At 35.9% G+C, this 19,168-nt stretch overlaps 1 long non-coding RNA gene across 1 annotated transcript; it reads left to right on the top strand.

Annotated features, from left to right (window-relative positions):
- The first annotated feature begins 3,341 nt into the window (after positions 1-3,341).
- LOC127126882 (uncharacterized) lies at positions 3,342-4,764 on the top strand. The gene is made up of 2 exons (XR_007805129.1): positions 3,342-3,813; positions 4,437-4,764. It is a non-coding gene; the product is annotated as an uncharacterized LOC127126882 (long non-coding RNA).
- The last annotated feature ends 14,404 nt before the right edge of the window (positions 4,765-19,168 follow it).

Genomic DNA, 19,168 nt, shown 5'->3' on the forward strand with positions numbered 1-19,168 from the left:
TTATCTGGATGGAATTGCTCCCCTTGAGTTATATCCTCATTGGGTTGAGTCTTGATTGACCGTTTCTTTCTAGCTCTTGCCTAGATAGATGCTTTGAGTCTCCTAAGAGCTTATTACCCAGTAACTGGTAATATTCTTCTTAGTTTGCAGTTTGTTACTTCTTGCCCAATGCCCGGCAAAAGTATCCCTGTTTTTCCAGCAGTAAAGTCCCCAGTGGATTCGTTTTGTCCTGATTCCCCAGGAAGTATGTCCTCGATATGTTCATCCTAACTAGTGACAAATATCTTTCTTTCCCCTGTGTTGATTTTATCCTTGATATGTTCATCCTAACCGATGACGGGTACTCTCATTTTTGGTATTTTACCCAGTAAAAAGGTAGTTGTAATCCCTATTTTGTTCCCCAGAGAGTTAATCCTTGATATGTTCATATTAACCGATGACGCATTTCCTTCTCCTTGTGGTATTCTACCCAATAGCCAGTAGTTGTAAACCCTACTTTCTCCTCACAGAGTCTATCCTTGATAGGTTCATCCTAACCAGTGACTGATTTTCTCTTTGATGGTATTCTATCCAGCATTCGATAGATGTAATTCCTACTTTTTTGTTCAGTTGGTATATCCTTGATATGTTCATCCTAACCGATGACGGGTATCCTCCTTGACATTCCCAGGCAAGTCTATCCTTGATATGTTCATCCTAACCGATGACAGATTTTCTTCCCTGTTGAGTCATCCTTGATATGCTCATCCTAACCGATGACAGATACTCTCACCTTTGGTCTTCTGCCCAGTAACTGGTAGTTGTAAATCCTACTTTTTGCAGTTTTTCCCCGACAAGGCTATTCTTACCTGTCGCATCTCGAAAAATACGATTCCTCGCGATGGTCGCGGAAAAAATTAGTGTTCGAACAGAGTCGCCACTGAACTTTATTTATCCCAACGAAGGAATAGGAAAATATCGATAAAACCTTTAGGAAATGGAATAATGATCGTCGCAACCATATTCGGGTTCGGGAGTGGATTACGTAAGGGGAAGGTATTAGCACCCCTTACGTCCGTTGTACACAACGGAAACCTTTTAGTTCTAATGTGCGTTTCGAGTGTTAATTTATGTTTGTTTGTTATCTTTGGGTTATAAAATACTTGAAAATAGAAGTGGATGAGAACCTCAGAAAGGAGAAAAGGGGAGGTTTTTTATTAGTGTGCTCGCGAAGATACAACAATCCCCTGCCTACGTATCCTTAAATAAGGAAATCAGAGCATTCGTAGTTCAGGGAACTACGGTTGGTTGGTGTTTTTTAATGGATAACTATTTATATCGCATCCTAAAGGCTAAACACAGGCTTGTCCACTCTCGGCAGAGGCTTAAGCATTGGTTTGTTATGCGCATTAGAAAGGATTAAATTGTGTTCTTTTTGAAAGGATTTTTGGTCATACGGAAGTGACAAGTTGAATTAATATGTTGGATGTTTTGATTGGTTGAGATGTTTTTGGTTGGATGACGATTACTCGGATAGTCGAGTAAGACAACTCGTATCCTAATAGTCCGGAAAGGGAATAGAAGACTCTAGACCACTTTCTGTTTCATCTGAGTAATTATGAAAAGGATTGGATAATAATTAAGGTGTTTTGAATGGATGACGATTACTCGGATATTCGAGTAAGACAACTCGTATCCTAATAATTGGGAAAGGGAATACAAGACTCTAGACCACTTTCTGTTTCATCTGAATATTTATGAAAATAAGGTTGTATATAGTTGATGTATTTTTTAGAATAAACGACAAGTACTTGAATGACTGAGTAAAACAACTCATATCCAAGCATTTGAGGAGAGGAGTTGAAAGCTCAAAACCATCTCCTTTTCGTATATTTCGTTGTGAAAGTAATTTGATTAAGTTGTAAGTTGGTGGAAAATGACAATTGTTCGACTGACCGAGTAAGAGAACTCGTATTCAAACAATTGAGGAGTGAAATTGAAAACTCAAAGTCAACTCCCTTTTCATTTAGCTTATTGTGAAAATATTTCGATTTAATTGGAGTTTGGAAGTTGGTATAGAAACGATAATTATTTGACTAACCAAGTAAGAGAACTTGTATTCAAATAGTCGCGGAGAAAAAATTGAAGACTCAAAGTTATCTCCCTTTTGGTTTCTTATTATAAAAGGGTTTGATTTGTTTGTACTTAAATGAATTAGAAATGACGACCATTTGACTAACCGAGTAAGAAAACTCGTATTCAAATAATCGAGGAGAGGAGTTGAAAACTCAAAACTATCCCCCTTTTCGTTTTCAAATGAAGTGTTGTTTTAGATGCGATTAAGTATTTAAATTTGACTTTCGATGTCGGATCGAGGTTTTTAAAAATTGCATTCTTGTGAACGAATTGAATTTATTTAGTGAATAATCCATCTAATCGATTAATCAATAACCAAATAGGTCTCATTGTAAGAAAGCCCAAGAGTAAGCTATGTGAGGTTGATGGCGATGCTTAAAAGCAATCGACTTACAAAGGTATTTGACAATGGGGGACTCGATATTGAATCGAGAATTATATGATATTTTTGAAGTTGGTTTGATATGGTTTTAACTCGAAGTGATTGAATGAGTTTGGTTTTAAAACGATATTGAAACGATTATGAAATCGAGTTGATAGTTTGAAAATGATTATGAAATTGTGAGTTGTGAAATGATTTTATAAATTTAATTTTCTATACTATCAATCACAACGAATTTGAACTTATACAAAAAGGTTTATCGAACACACATATTTACACATGAATCTTATCTCTTATAATGACGTCAAGCGCAACAAAATTAAATAACAATACCAAATAATAAAACTATATTATAAAATAAATGTGGCCTAATTAAAGATGACAAAGTCTAAGTGATAAAAATTAAAATTTAATCATACAAAATACGGAAATACATAAATAATACTAAAGGATATTAATAATAAATAATAAAAATTTAAATAAAAAAAAAAGAAATATTAAAAGGGTGGGAACCGCCACCTAATTTATTCATAAAAAATAATAATACAAATGGTGGTAACCGCCACCTATTTTTATGGAAATAAAATAAAGAATAAAAAAATAATAAAAAGGCTGGTGACCGCCACCTATTTTATGAAGATAAAATAAATAAAAAAATAATAAAAAGGATGGTGACCGCCACCTATTTTATGAAGATAAAATAATTTTTTTTAAAAAAGAAACAATAAAAAGGGTGGTGACCACCACCTATATTTTTTAATTATTAAAATGAATTTAATAAATATAAAATTTAGGTTTTAAAAGGTCAAACCTAATGATACATTTTTTTACGATAAATACTCTCTTTCTCTCTTCACACTGATTCTGGAAAAAAACAATTCTCTCTCTTTCCATTAGTCAAACCTAAAACAAGTCTCATTATCAAACGATCCTCCACTCTCTCATGACTTTCTCTCTCCGTCGCTTCACTCTCTCCCTCTCTCTTAACTCTGTTTTATGAATCGACTCTCTCTCTCCTTTTCACGATTTCATGGCACATAACAACAAAAACAACATGCAAAAACCAAGCTCAAACGAAGAATAGATCTCAAACGCACACAAAGCAAAAATCACGTAAAAAAAATCAGATGCCATGGATTCGGTTCAACACAGAAGAATAAAAGTTGCAGCAAAGCCTAATGGATGATAAAAAGGAAACTCATAGAAGAAGGTAGACGCAAATGGTTTACCAAATCAGAAGTTCTGAAAATCTCCGGGTTGGCGAGATCTTTCGAATTCCAACAAAGGCCTTCTTCCGCAAGCGATTCTTTAATGAGGTAAGCTATATCCCCTTTGTTTTTCTACTACTCTTCGTATATTTGGTTTCTCGGACGAGTAATGCGGTTAAGGTTTGAGCTCACTTGTTTCATAAATTTTGATTCAGGAAATTTTGAACAAGTTTTCTTGGAATTTTGCAGAGTTTTGGGATTTGGATTTCGGTCGAAATTTGTGCAGAATGACGACTGGGTTTTTTTCTCTTCTTTCTCCTTTCGATTTGCTGGTTTTGAACACTATGTGTTTGGGTGTTCTTAAAAAAAATTATTTTTGATTAATCTCTGGGATTGTAAGAATGTTTTCTCTGTTTGATTTTTGGGTTCGAAAAACTTTGTCCTCTCGTCTCTCTTTCTCTTGCTGTTAACTTTTGTCTCCTCTCCCCTCAACTGATGAACTTTTTGAGTCTTATAAAAAAACTCCTTTTAGTTATGGCCTTTCCTTCCAGATTATGTGGGATCTGTTTTGTAAATTTGTTACTGTTTTAAGCCATTTTCGAAATGCTTTTTGGGTATTCATGTTGGTCTTCTGGATAAAGTGTTAAACTAATTAACTTATTAATTATTTTTCAGTTCTTTAAGCGCTTTTGGAAAGGGCTTTTTATTTAAGCTGTTTTTTCACTCTGCAGGTTACAACGTGAAGTGACTTGATGGAATGGAAGGTTGGATCCACTCTATGAGGCAATTGGATTTAGGAGCGTTTTGGCCTGAAGAAAGATTTTGGCCGTTGGTTCTTCAAAAGCTTTGTTCTCAACCTGTCATTGTTGCAACAACTTTTATTTGGATTTGTATTGTGGATAATTATGCAACTGTTCTTGAATGGTTTGTAATGTGTGAAGTTTTTAAAAAAAATGTTTATGTAATTAATTTTCTTTTTGTTTAAAAACAACTAAATTTTATTTTAATATTTTGTTTGTATATGTCCCATTAAGGTGTTTTAAAATTTGTCTTGTTATCTCAATTAGAACCTGTTTGGACCATTATGAGTCATTCAACTTAAGAGGTTACTTTTAGCATGTTTTTTAACAAAATACAACCGTGACCAAGAGTTAAAAATGAAACATGTTATTGCAATTTCAACTCTAATCCAAAAACAACATACTTTCAACTATGGCACAAAGAATCCAAATAATGGTGACTTAATTTAAAAACCACACAATTCTAACTTCAACATATGAATCTAAATATGGGGCTTTTAATTATTAAAAAAAACAACACAATTCTATTTTAAATACAAAAATCTAAACATGGGACTTTTAATTTAAAAAACACAATTTTATTTTAAATACAAAAATCTAAACATGGGACTTTAAATTTTAAAAAAAAACACATACATGTTTCTAAAAAATGCAAATTTAATTTGGGAACCCATGAAGAACTTAGAACTTGATATAAATATTTGGGATGAGTAAATGGACTAGTAAATAGTGATCATAGAAATAATAACATGGCTTTTAACACTTACTAATAAAAAAATAGGTTTTGGATTAGTAATGTAAAAAGATTCAAACCACATTTTAGATTATGAACACACTTATGCAAATGGGCATTTGAAATAAAAAGATCTCATGGGTAAACCACAAATGGCCGGACAAAATTGGGGTATGACATTACCCAGTAACCGGTAATGAATACTCCCTCATGGTGGTTCCCAGTGATTCATCCTTGATATGTTCATCCTAACCGGTGGCGGGTGTCCTCTTTGTCAGATCTTTATTATCTCCTTACCTAGTAACAGGTAGTGGATAATAAATTTCTGCTCCTTCTGCGTTGAAGTTTATCTTCCCCAGTCGAGTTAAGTGTGCATTTCCTTAGTGAAATCGCTTTTCCTGCATGATTCGAGTACTTCAATGTTATCTTGATCTATTCGTTTTCCCTGCAGATGTTTTGTTTCCCCAACTGAGTCTTTCCATTTTGTATGGAATTCCTCTAGTCCCCCAGCAGTTTTAAGTCGTAGCCTCGCCTACGCATAACCTCATTTATTCCCCTAGAGTCTCTGTCTCCCTAGTGAGTTTTCCTCATGGAATACATTATGCTCCTGCGGATTTTCGGTCTCTCTGATTTCTTTTCCTTTGTGGCCATAGTTCCCCATAAAGAATTAACTTTTACATTCATATCATATGCACCATGAGGTCTCTTAGGGGCCAAAATTTGTTTCTATGTTGTTATTTAAGCCCATTCTACTGAGTCGAGTCGAAGATTTTAACCTTCACCTCCTTAGTTAGAACGTCTTTAAATAGGGGCAGCTATAAGACCCCAATTTTGACCCTAAGATCCCTCATGCAATTTCATCATATGCATTGGCAATGGGATCATACCTTGGCATCCTCCTTACCCCTCTTTCATTGGGATAGTTTTCGTAGAGATCATCAAGCACCATGTGATTGTATCATACTTGTATTTTATCATTTTACTAACCAAAATACCAAAAATATGTCTTTTTAGTTGCCTAACTCTTTTGTAGGTAGGGCATGACCACCATTGATCTATCAAGTTCATATCTAGGGTTTGAGACTCTCATGACAAAGAGCACAACCATAATTTTGATTTAGGAATGGTTATGAGCATCATATATGAGTTCCATTGATCTCTACATGTCATATTGATCAAGTTTTCTCCAAAAGTTTAAGGGTGATTTGCTTTGGAAACCCTAGTTTGACTGGGTATCTTGAGTAACTTCTCCAACAAGCTATCTCACCAATTGATCAAATTTCTCAAGGGAAACTTCAAAATTCATCATCTTATGCATATATGATCTATCATGAGCCTATAAAGTCAAGAGAATTGAAGGTTGGCAAGTTGGTTCATTGTGGTTGGCCATATGAATTCATCTGATCAAAACTGGGTCTCCCTAGACCCTATCTCCTACAATTTTCACCATATGAAAAATGATTCCAAGAGAAAAGTTACTCTAAATGACATTTCAAACAACTTTCATGTTGAGACCTGGAGCTAGTTTTGCTTGGAAAATCATTTTCTATGTTGAAACATTATAGGTCATTTTGTCTAAACCCTAATTTGAAAGTCAACTTCCCAAGGCCATAACTTGCTTAATTTTTAATGAGATGAAAGATTTACAAGTTGCACAATCAAATTCAAGATGTCTACTTTAACTTTTATGTTTGGAGTGGAATCAAATTCAACTTTTATGAGCATGTGATATGAGGATACATTATAGGTCATTTTTTACCTATACCATTGAACAAGTGATTTTTCCAAACTTCAAAATTTCATAACTCTATCATTCTAAATCCAAATTACATGAAATTGGTTACCATGTTTAAGGTATTTGAAAGAGCTACAACTTTGATGAAGACACTTTTCTCATTTGAAGCTCAAATACAAAGTTAGGTAAGGTGGAATATTAAGATATATGGCTTGACACTTAGAAAAAAATTCAACATGTTGAAATTTCCAAACTTCCACCTCGAAATTCACCATGATCCAAGCTCCAAATGAAAAAGTATTCAACATCAAACTTGTTCCCCTTGATCAAAGCTTTCCAAAGAACCCAAGTTCATTCATTTTGGATAAGGTTTGCTAGGGTTGTTCATGGCTTTAACAGAGTTGTATCATTAGAGGAAATCAAATGTACAAACTTCATTTCACATTGCCTTGCCATTCAAGCTTCATTCAGACTTCAACATGATTGATTTTAGACCTTAATGTATTGCCTCATGGGCCTGCACATGCCCATGCGCTCGTTCCATTCACATTGCTAAATTTGGACAAAATTTCAAGTGTGCAAATATCACTCCCTCATGCTATAAATACATGACCTCTATGCTCAATTCAAACACACCTTGCACGCCAGCTTTGCCCCCCAATTCAAACCCTCTCATTCTAAAGGAAAACCTGAGAACTTGCAATTTGAAAATTAAGTTTGAATCTCAACTGTTAGAGATTCAAAAACTCCAGGATCCAGAGCCTTGCACCCTTGCTAATCACTTCCTGCAAGCTTCTCAAGTGTGATCAGATCGTGTTTGAAGCAAGCAACATCAAGTTCTGCACAACATTGAAGGTAATTTTCAGAAAACTTCATCTCTTCGATTCTCACTCAATTCTTATCAATTCTCTTGGATCTTTGGTTGTCTGAAGTCCTACCAATGTAGGCAAGAAGATTGAGTTGCTTAGAGGTCAAATCGAAGCAACTTAGTTGATACACCTCAAAATTCAACTCCTCATATCTTTCTATATATGTGGAGTTAGTTAAAATTGAGGTGATATTCGTGATCTACACCATTTTATCTTTCAGATCATGTTCTTTTTTGTCATTTATGATGTGGTGATGACTGAACCAGTCCGGCCAGGGTCATCGGAGAAGATGATCGGCCTTTGGCTCCGGAGATGAGATGGAAGTGTTCAGAGCCATTAGATGAGTTTGAAATGTCTTAATCTCGTGCATTGCTTTTAAATACCAAGCCTATACCGCGTTGACTACAGTGCAACATGGAACACGTGCGTTGATCCACTTGATATGCCACCTCAATTAATGAGGGAGATCAAGTGGTCCACGTTTTTTGCTATTTTCTGATTTTTCTTTTATTCCTTTTATTTTCATTAATTCATATTAATTTTAATATTGATCCAAAACATATGAGAGTTTCACCAAATAATTTCAAATAATTTCCTCTTTCATATTTTGAATTAAAATTATTTTTTGGATCATTATTAATACTTTTCATGATTCAATTGATTTTGTGATTATTTTTAATTGTTTAAAAATACTTGTAAGTCTTTAAAAATTCTGAATTTTTTTTCTCCAAGGTCCTTTGACCTTGTTTGACCTATGATGAATCTCATGGCCATTTCTTTGGTGTTTTGATGGGGTTTTAGGAATTTGACAAACCATTTTTAATTTAAATGTATTATTTTAGTATTTTTAATTTGAATAAATGCCAATTAATTATGTTGACCTATTGTGATGACTTGTATAAGTTTGACTCTTGTTGTTGGGCCTTGGTCAAGGTTGATTTGACTTTGTCAAGTTAATATCATTGGATTTAGGGGATTGATGGAATGTACATTCCATCTCCCAAAATGAATGGATGATATTAATTTGGTAAAAGTCCTCCTTTGACAAATTTGAGTTTTGATCCATTCCCCTCCCTCTTCTACTCATTCCCATTCTTTATGCATTAATCTCATTTGGCCTATGATATCTCTAAGTCCTAAGGCTAGTTGATTGCAAAATCAACATAAGTATGGATGAAATTAGGCCACCTCTTTTGCATATTCTTTTTGTGTGTGGTATGTTTCATGAGCATAGTCCATTAAACTATGTCTATAACATGCATTAACACCAAAATTCTATTGCCCGACCTCAAATAGTTGTGACTTCTACATAAGTCCAATTACGATTGCTTAACATAGCGCTAAATTTGTGACACAAAAAGTCATAGCATTCTAGTTAGTGAGATTGTAAGTCTCCCATCTTTCATGGTATTGTGTGGAAACTTGACCTTTTTTCCTTCCTTTGGAAGATGTCTTGGTTCAAGGATCCATGCTTGTGATAAGTGGGTTGAGTATTCTCCAAAGAATGACTTAAAAGAAAAGGAAAAGCAAAAACAATACTAACTTCTAACTCATTAACAACTAACATTTAATTTCAAGTCCTTTATTTTTAATGCACTTTCATTTTTAAGTTCTATTCATTTGCCATTATTCATACCATTCTAATTGTTTATGTTAATGTCATTTTCCTTTTTGTCCATTTGGACCATATTGTGTGATATATCTTGCTTGTGTATATTTTGTTTGTTTGTGTGGCCTTGGACCATTAATGTACATAATAAGAACAAAAACCCTAAAAAACTTTTGTGTGGACTGTTGACTTGATCTTGGACAAATTGGACTTAGAATTTAGGCAACCTTCCTATGCTAAAGGACTTGGTCAATGCCAACTTTTTGTGAAACCAAGTGATTGCAAATTAAAACTTCATCTGATACATCATTCAAGATCCCTTTGAGTTCATCTGCAACATGATCACTGTGAAGTTGTTATTTTAAACCTGTGACTTGTGGAATTCATCTGTTACAGGGGCTAATTTGGAGAAGATCATGGAGTGGCTAAAACTTGGATGTGGCTATCTTTATTTGATGCCTTGCTCTTCAAGTTAATATTGTATGTATTGTTTGTTGCTTGATCCTAATATCCAAGGGAATTTGGGGTTTCTATATGGCATTCTTGCCTATTGGATTGCTACCCATCGATCAGATTTTTTCAACTCTTAACTTTTAATTTTGTGCATACAATTAGTCTCTTCATCTCCTCCCCATCTCTTTAATTTCAAAATCTCTCCCTCTTTTTTTTTAAAAAGCTTATTCGCTTGAACTTGTTATTTTTTCTAAATTTTGACCACTTTGCAAACTAGAAACTTTGGCCTTATGCCATTGCATTTTCAAACTTCTTTTCTTAATCAAACTTGTAAATAGACTTAACTATACTTGACCTAAACTTTCAAAAGCCAAGAAAGAACTAACTCATTCAAAACATTTTTAGGCCTTTGTGCCTTTCAAACTTAATTTTTTTGATAAAAGCAATGCATCCACTTTGAAATTTGTATCACGAACTACGAGGTTTTGATCCCTCATTTTCATGTTGGTATGTAGGCACAAGTCCGAAGGTCTTGTCAAACACAAAAATATAATTAATGAATTCTTTTCTCATCCCCCCATTCTATTTGTTTGTAAACATCATTTTGTACAAAATACATATGCATACAAAAAAGGGCTCCCTAGGAGTACCTAGGACACTTTGGGTGCTAACACCTTCCCTCTGTGTAACCAACCCCCTTACCTGTAATCTCTGACATTTTATTAGTTTTAATTTGAAAACTTCTTACTTTTGGGTTTTGTTCGTACTTTTCCCTTTTCCCTTGGAAACAATAAAAGCGCGGTGGCGACTCTTGTTATTTGATGTCTTGCTTATCCATAGCTTGATGATCATAAATTTACCGCTACAGAGATGAAGAAGGAAGAGCTTGAAGAGTTCTGTTTTTGCGGTTGGAGAAGAATACCGCAAGTTCTATTGGAGATTTTGGTTATATCAGTTGGGAATTTTGGTTACGGTTGGAGAAGAGGGTTCTGTTGGTAGGTTAAGGGAAGAGGTTCAAGATTGGTTGAAGGATTGTAGTTGGTTATTATTCAGTTTCGGTTCAATTTGACGTTGTGAAGTTGGTTGGTTGTGAGAAGAGTTCTGTTAGAGGGTGAAGAGTTGGTGAAGAGTTGGTGAAGAAGTGGAGTGGAGGGTTATGGAATGGAGGTTAACAGGGTGCAATTGCTTCAGTTTCTGTTTCTTGTCGGTTCTGTTGAAGGAGGTTCAGGGTGGACTTAAGAAAATGTTAAGAAGTTAAGGGTGGAAATCAGTTAGCAAGTTCTTGTTTTGTGAACTGTTCGAAGCAAATTCGGTTCCGTTTCAGTTGTGTTATGGGAATTGGTTAGAGTTGGATAAGTTTGTTGTGGCAGTTTTAGTTGGTTAAGAAGTTTGTTAAGGAGGTTTTGAATTTAGTTTGGAAAATTTAACTGATTATGTTATGCTGGTTTTTATGCAGGTATTGATTCTCTTTTTGAGCAATTGAAGGGAAGTTGAGATGGGTTTGCAATGGAGAGTCTTTTGTCGGTTCTGTTAGCTAATTCCCTTCTCACTATACCACTCTGGAAGTAGTCTTTCTCCCCCACTTCCAACACAGGTATGGAACCCAGGAAGCTTAGCAGGAGACTCAGGACGTTCATAAGGTGCTACCGCTTCTTTAGATATAATTGTAAGCTCCACAATATTAACTCCTTGATTCACAAACTCCCTTGCTGCATAACCAGCTTAGACTCCTCCTCCAATGATGATATACTTGAACGAATGCACCATTTTTTATTGCTATGAAAATCATTGCAACTTCGGCTTTGTGATTTTGTTCAGTTAGAAGAATTGTTAGAGTTGGAAATTTCGGTTTTTATACGATTCAAAATCGGTTTTGATTCTGTTATAGGTTAATAATTTTTTTTATGGAGAATGTTGCAGGGCAAAGCTATAGAATTGGCTTAAATTGATGTTATGGAGATACTTGGATGCACGACCTGGAATTGCTCGAGTTTTGGATGCCTACTTGAATTGGATGGCCAGAGTTTTGTAATCTTGTAATTTGGATTGAAAAATTATACTGTAATGTATTTTTTGGAAATGATTTATGATGATTGAAAGTTGAGTTTGGTTTAGGTTTAAGTTGAAACATGCAATGTTGAAATGTAAGATGTGTATGAATTAAACTGAGTTGGAATTTGTAAAGACTTTGAATGTTCTATGGAATTGGATTGAATAGGTTATGAAATTGAATGTTGAATGGAAAGTGTAATGGTTTAAATTGTGAATTTGAAATGTAATATGAAGTGGTTTATGAATGGTTTTGGATTTTTGGAAAATGTCTTGAAATTGCTTCAATCATTTGTGTTTGGTCTAAGGGTGGAAATTGGACTTGGAATTCTTCAAGTTTTGGACATAGGATTATGCATAGTTATAGATGTAATTGGAAATGATTGTGAATTTTTTTGTAATTTTTAATGGTAATTGGTTTACGGAATGGAAATGGTTGGAATTGAAAATGAACGTATGTATGGTCGGATATTGTAATTGGATTGAGATGTATGGATTTGAAAGGATTAAAAGATGGATAATGGAGATTATATTGAAAGGTTGTAATTTTGTAAGATGAATGGTAACTTGAATTTGGTTTTAAATGCTTGGTTTGAATATAATGGTCATGAAATTGAACAAATGGTTGAAATGTGATTATGAATGGTTTTAAAAATATGATGATTAAAAATGGATTCAAAAATATGAAAATGATTAAAAATGGATTAAAAAAATATGAAAATGATTAAGAAATGGACTTAAGCTTGATGGTTGACTTTGGTCAACTGGTCGACTAAAAAGTCAACAGTTGATCAAAAGTCAACTTATGCAAAAACACGCATTTTCTGGTGGAAAACAAAAATGGACCATGATGACAATGCAAAGCACAGATGAACTGGGACTATTGTGAATCTATTATCTAAAGAACCAAACATAAACCAAGGTCTTGACCAACTATGACCATGAATGCACCATGACTGAATGTGGATGTGACTGAAAAGTTCGATGTTCTTAGACCAAATGAAACATGTCAAGTTCCAAGGTTCGAAATCCGATCAGTCCAAACCAACTGAATGATACTTCACCAAGCAACAAATTGTAACACCCTGAGTGAATCTTAACCAATGAATCAGAACCATGAACCTTAAGCAAATAACTGGATCATTTACAATGAACCAAACGAATCAGATGTAACCTCCCTGAATTAGGGTTTCCACCATGCTCCCTGATGAATAGTTGTAAGATGAAAAATTCTAACACAACCATGTCCATCACATGAACCCTAGCCTGGAGACTTAACCTTCATTTTATTTATGCCTTGTGTGATAAAACCCTTGAATCCATGATTATGATTTTCAAATGCAAGACGAATGTGTTATGATATAATGACTATGTATATGAGATGAATGCTTATCGGGATATGCGAATGCTCAGGGTTAACGACTTAGATGAACTTGTGAAGGGTAGGGTGAATTTTGGGGTATGACAGTAGGCATAAGATGATGATCTGTAAAAGTGAAGCAACGGTACAGAGGATCATAAAATTAACCAACACGCTCAAGAGTCCTTCAACCACATTAGTAGATAACACATATAAAAGCTTCCCATGGCGTTTCTTGAAGACCAAGGGATCTAATATAAATGATGACAACTTCCTTAGCTCTTTCAAATCAGGACATCTAAAACTGTACTTCTTAGTGTTCCTTCGTCCATAATCCATGGTCTGAAAATATTTGCAAATAAAGCCTCAGTTCCTTGAAGTTATTTTTCGTGTGATGAATGTTATGATGCGCATGAATGCATGGATGCAACAATCACAAATAATGGATCAGATATAAGGCAAACAAACAAAGGTCAAGGGATGAATCAAGTCATTATCAAGATCAATCATCCATTTTGGTGGATTATGGTTTTCACCTTATTAACACCCAAGTTCCATTGATATTGACAAGACTTGATTGGATCAACCAAGAATCAAAGGGTTTGTTGTGAGTCGTGAGCATGGAGTCAGGTTAAGAACCATCCCAAAGGAGTGTAGTAAGGATAAAACCTGTAGATCATGTTCTAGAAAGTTCCCAGAGTCTTAATTCTATCTATCAGATATTATAGGTTAAGATGACTGACTCATCAACCCATAATATTCTCAAGAGAAACTCATCTGAGGGTAGTATCGTGTAACAACTGTTATCAAGTCTACACCTGAACAGTCTCTGCACTACATCCTAAGTAGGCCAAGTTGGGTTAAATGTTCTACGTTCCTCAGCTTCTCGGACCCCAAATCAGAGAAAGTAATGTCTAACCACAAATAACTTGTGTGACATCAATAGCTCCAAAAGGGTGTCCACTGAGTAGATGGGTCTCAAGCTAACATGTTAAGGACTATTCCATATAAGTCGAACATGATTATACCATCCTCCTATCTTAATTGCACTCAAGTTTGGGTTAGAACTTATCTCACCACTCATATATCACCAAGCACAACAAATAGATTATATCACACAAATAAATATACAAATATATAAACACATAAAAAAGTAGGCTAAACCCACTGAGGACTACTCCCTAGTGTAACACCCTTCTAAATACCCCAAAATATTTAATTAAAATAATAACATATCAATCAGAGTAATTATGCCCCGAAGGGTGTCACACAATCATTTCACAACAATTATCAAAATATCCTGTCATGCTCATTTATTAAATCAAAATAAGACTCTTTTGCATAATTCGCAGCGGGTACAAAACATCGACATTCAAATCATGTACTACATTACATGTAAAGTTGAATCAACAACTAAATTAAAACATAGTCAAACATTCCCTCCCGATGTTACATCTACCAGAGCATGACCCACTAAGGACGACACTAGAAACCATAGCACTAGCTTCTACTCAACTCACTGCTCGTTACCTGAAAAATAGATGTAAGGGTGAGTTTCTCAATCAATATAATAAGCATTATACAACATTATGTAATGTTAAGTAAATACGCATTTGTTCACCCTAACCAGACTACACACTCAGCAACGGCAGTACCAACTCAACATCATACCCAACAATAACATATATCATATGTATAATCTCAAACCATACTCAATCATCAACAACACAACACATAATAACCATATAATACTGGAATACATCCATTCATATTATATGCCATACATTCATTATGCAATGAGACTCAACATATGCGGTACCGACTATTCTCGAACATATAGTTCAAGCTCACCGATCAAATCCAGATACGGCTACTAAGCTCACTAGTCCCACTCATTTGAGATCTAATGACTCACTCACCAATTCCTCACCGTGGGAATTAGCTACAGCCCCGAAGGCTAGACTATGCACACTAATCATCTAGCATGCAAACATCAACAACAAATCTACAATGATTCACTCACTAATTCCTCACCATGGGAATTAGCTACAGCCCCAAAGGCTAGAATATGCATGATAATCACCTAGCAATGCAACAACAACATCAACAATTCAAGAATAGACATAAGCCCACACTCTAAGCCATAAAACAGTCTATTCACAAATGCATACATAACTGATACATTCACGGCATCATGCATATCATCACACATCATTAATACATTTTATCACGAAAGCATATCACATCATGCCACATAATCAAATACAGTATTAGCACACTCTACTAATACCTATACCACTCAAAACAACGGGAAATGATCCCTGCTACATCATACATCAGCTAAGTACATCACTCAGCCTAAACAACCAAAAAACTGCATAACCACAGCACAGAAAAATCACAATTCTGTCCATACGCGTATTGCCTATGCCCATACGCGTATTGCCCACGCCTGACCAAATCCATACGCGTAATGCCTACGCCCATACGCGTATGCTACGCGTATCACTTCCCCATACGCGTACCACCAGAGACCATTTCACGTTCAAAATTTCATCTTCCTCATCCATACGCGTATTGCCTAGTGCCATACGCGTACCAGCCATCTCATACGCGTATTGCCTAGTGCCATACGCGTATGACCAGAAACCAGAACTCTCAGATCTGCAATGGCTTTCTCTGCTACGAGATCTATCCAATGCACCCTTCCACAGTCCAAATTTTACACAATATTACTCATATCATCTAACCCGAATCATCCCCTATTCGATTTCACAAATCCTAACATCACTACATATAATTTCCACGAATTCCTTCGATTAAAAATCCCAATTTCGCTCATCCAATATTTCACCATTTTCAGCATACATCAATCTAATCAGAGGTAAAACAATAGTTTATTACTACCCAGTACATACCATCCCATAATACCCGTTAATCGACGATAAACCCCCCTTACCTGAGTCAATCCGGCAAATTCCGTTAGCTTCAAGCTTTTCCTCTTCTCTTGCTCTGCCTCTTTGCCTTTTCTCTTTCAGCCGCTTCTCTTTTCCTTTTTCACGTGAAAACCCTTTTCCAAAAATTAGGACTTTTTATTATTCCAACTTATTTTATTCCAACAAAATAATAACCCAATAATTATTATTCCAAAATAATGATAATAATCCAAACTTCCAATTATTCAATTAAATTAATAAATAAAATATTAATTTAAATTAAATAATTATCTTATTTTAATTGGGGTGTTACAACTCTCCCCCACTAAAAGAGTTTTCGTCCTCGAAAACATACCTCAAGCGAACAACTCAGGATAAGACTCCTTCATCTGACTCTCAAGTTCCCAAGTCGCATTGCCACCTGCTGGTCCTCCCCAAGCTACCTTCACCAAGGCAATCTCTTTACCCCGCAACTGCTTCAATTCTCGATCCTCGATCCTCATAGGTGACGTTTTCACAGTCAGGTTATCTCTCACCTGTACATCATCTATTTGGACTACATGCGACGGATCATGAATGTACCTCCTCAACTGAGACACATGAAAAACCTCATGCAAATTCGCAAGCGATGGCGGTAAAGCGATACGATAGGCTACCTCTCCTATCCTCTCCAAAATCTGATAAGGACCAATAAATCGAGGTGTCAACTTCCTCGACTTCAAAGCTCGACCAACCCCAGTTATCGGAGTAACACGAAGAAACACATGATCTCCCTCTTGGAACTCAAGTGACTTCCTCCTCTTATCATGATAACTCTTCTGACGACTCTGAGCAATTCTCATTTTCTCCTGAATCATCTTAATCTTTTCCGTAGTCTGTTGAACAATCTCCGGTCCAACCACAGCACTCTCACCGGACTCATACCAACATAAAGGTGTCCGACATCTCCTACCATACAAAGCTTCAAACGGTGCCATACCAATGCTCGAATGAAAACTATTGTTGTAGGTAAACTCAATCAAAGGCAAATAACAATCCCAAGCACCTCCCTTTTCCAAAACACAAGCCCTCAAAAGATCCTCTAGTGACTGAATCGTCCTCTCAGTCTGACCATCAGTCTGCGGATGATATGCAGAACTCAATCTCAGCTTAGTTCCCAAAGCCCTCTGCAAACCTTCCCAAAACTTCGATGTAAATCTAGGATCTCTGTCCGAAACAATACTGGACGGAATACCATGCAAGCTTACAATCTTCTCAATATACAACTCGGCTAATCTCTCTAACGGATAATCCATTCTGATCGGAATGAAATGAGCCGACTTCGTCAATCTATCCACAATCACCCAAATAGCTTCAAAATTCTTATTTGTCCTCGGCAAACCAGAAACAAAATCCATACTGATACTATCCCACTTCCACTCTGGAATAGCCAACGGTTGCATTAGCCCAGACGGCTTCTGATGCTCAATCTTTGACTTCTGACAAGTCAAACAGGAATAAACAAAACTCACAATTTCTCTTTTCATTCCCGGCCACCAAAATAGCTTTTTCAAATCATGATACATCTTCGTAGCTCCAGGATGAATACTCAGGCCACTACGATGTCCTTCTTCTAAAATACTCTTCTTAAGTTCGGTAACATCCGGAATACACACCCGATTACCAAATCTCAAAACACCATTCTCATCAACTCTGAATTCACCACCTTGACCTTGATTCACTAGAGTCAACTTATCAACCAAAAGCATATCGGATTTCTGACCCTCTCTGATCTCATCCAGAATACCACTTGTTAACTTCAACATTCCCAATTTAACACTATTGTGAGTACTTTCACACACCAAACTCAAATCTCTAAACTGCTCAATTAAATCCAATTCTTTAACCATTAACATAGACATATGCAATGATTTCCTACTCAATGCATCAGCCACTACATTTGCTTTACCCGGATGGTAATTCAAACCAAAGTCATAATCCTTCAGAAATTCTAACCATCTCCTCTGTCTCATATTCAGCTCTTTCTGATCAAACAAATACTTTAAACTCTTATGGTCACTGAAAACCTCAAATCTTGACCCATACAAATAGTGTCTCCACAACTTCAGAACAAACACCACAGCTGCCAACTCTAAATCGTGCGTCGGATAGTTCCTCTCATGAACCCTTAGCTGTCTCGAAGCATAAGCTATAACCTGCTTATTCTGCATCAACACACCACCTAAACCCAACAATGAAGCATCACAATAAACCTCGAATAGTTCCGACGAACTCGGTAATATCAGAATAGGAGCAGTAGTTAACCTTCTCTTTAACTCTTGGAAACCTTCTTCACATCTTGAGTCCCAAACAAACGCTTGCCCCTTTCTAGTCAACATCGTCAACGGTAACGCCAACTTAGAAAATCCCTCAATGAACTTCCTATAATAACCTGCAAGTCCAAGAAAACTTCTTATCTCAGAAACTGACTTCGGAGCTTCCCACTTAGACACCGCTTCTATCTTAGAAGGATCAACAGCAACACCACCTCTTGAAATTACATGACCAAGAAAACTAACTTCTTCTAACCAAAATTCACACTTAGACAGTTTAGCAAATAACTTCTTTTCTCGTAGAACTCCCAAAACCACTCTCAAATGCTCAGCATGCTCTTCTTCAGATTTCGAATACACTAAAATGTCATCAATAAACACTACCACAAACTTGTCTAGGTACGGATGGAAAATCCTATTCATATACTCCATAAATACTCCAGGCGCATTAGTCACACCAAAAGGCATTACAGAATACTCATAATGTCCATACCTTGTTCTGAAAGCAGTCTTCTGAATATCCTCAGTTTTCACACGTATCTGGTGATACCCAGATCTCAAATCTATCTTGCTAAACACACTCGCACCAACCAACTGATCCATCAAA

The sequence above is a fragment of the Lathyrus oleraceus genome, chromosome 3 (assembly GCF_024323335.1).
Source record: "Lathyrus oleraceus cultivar Zhongwan6 chromosome 3, CAAS_Psat_ZW6_1.0, whole genome shotgun sequence".
NCBI lineage: Eukaryota > Viridiplantae > Streptophyta > Magnoliopsida > Fabales > Fabaceae > Lathyrus > Lathyrus oleraceus.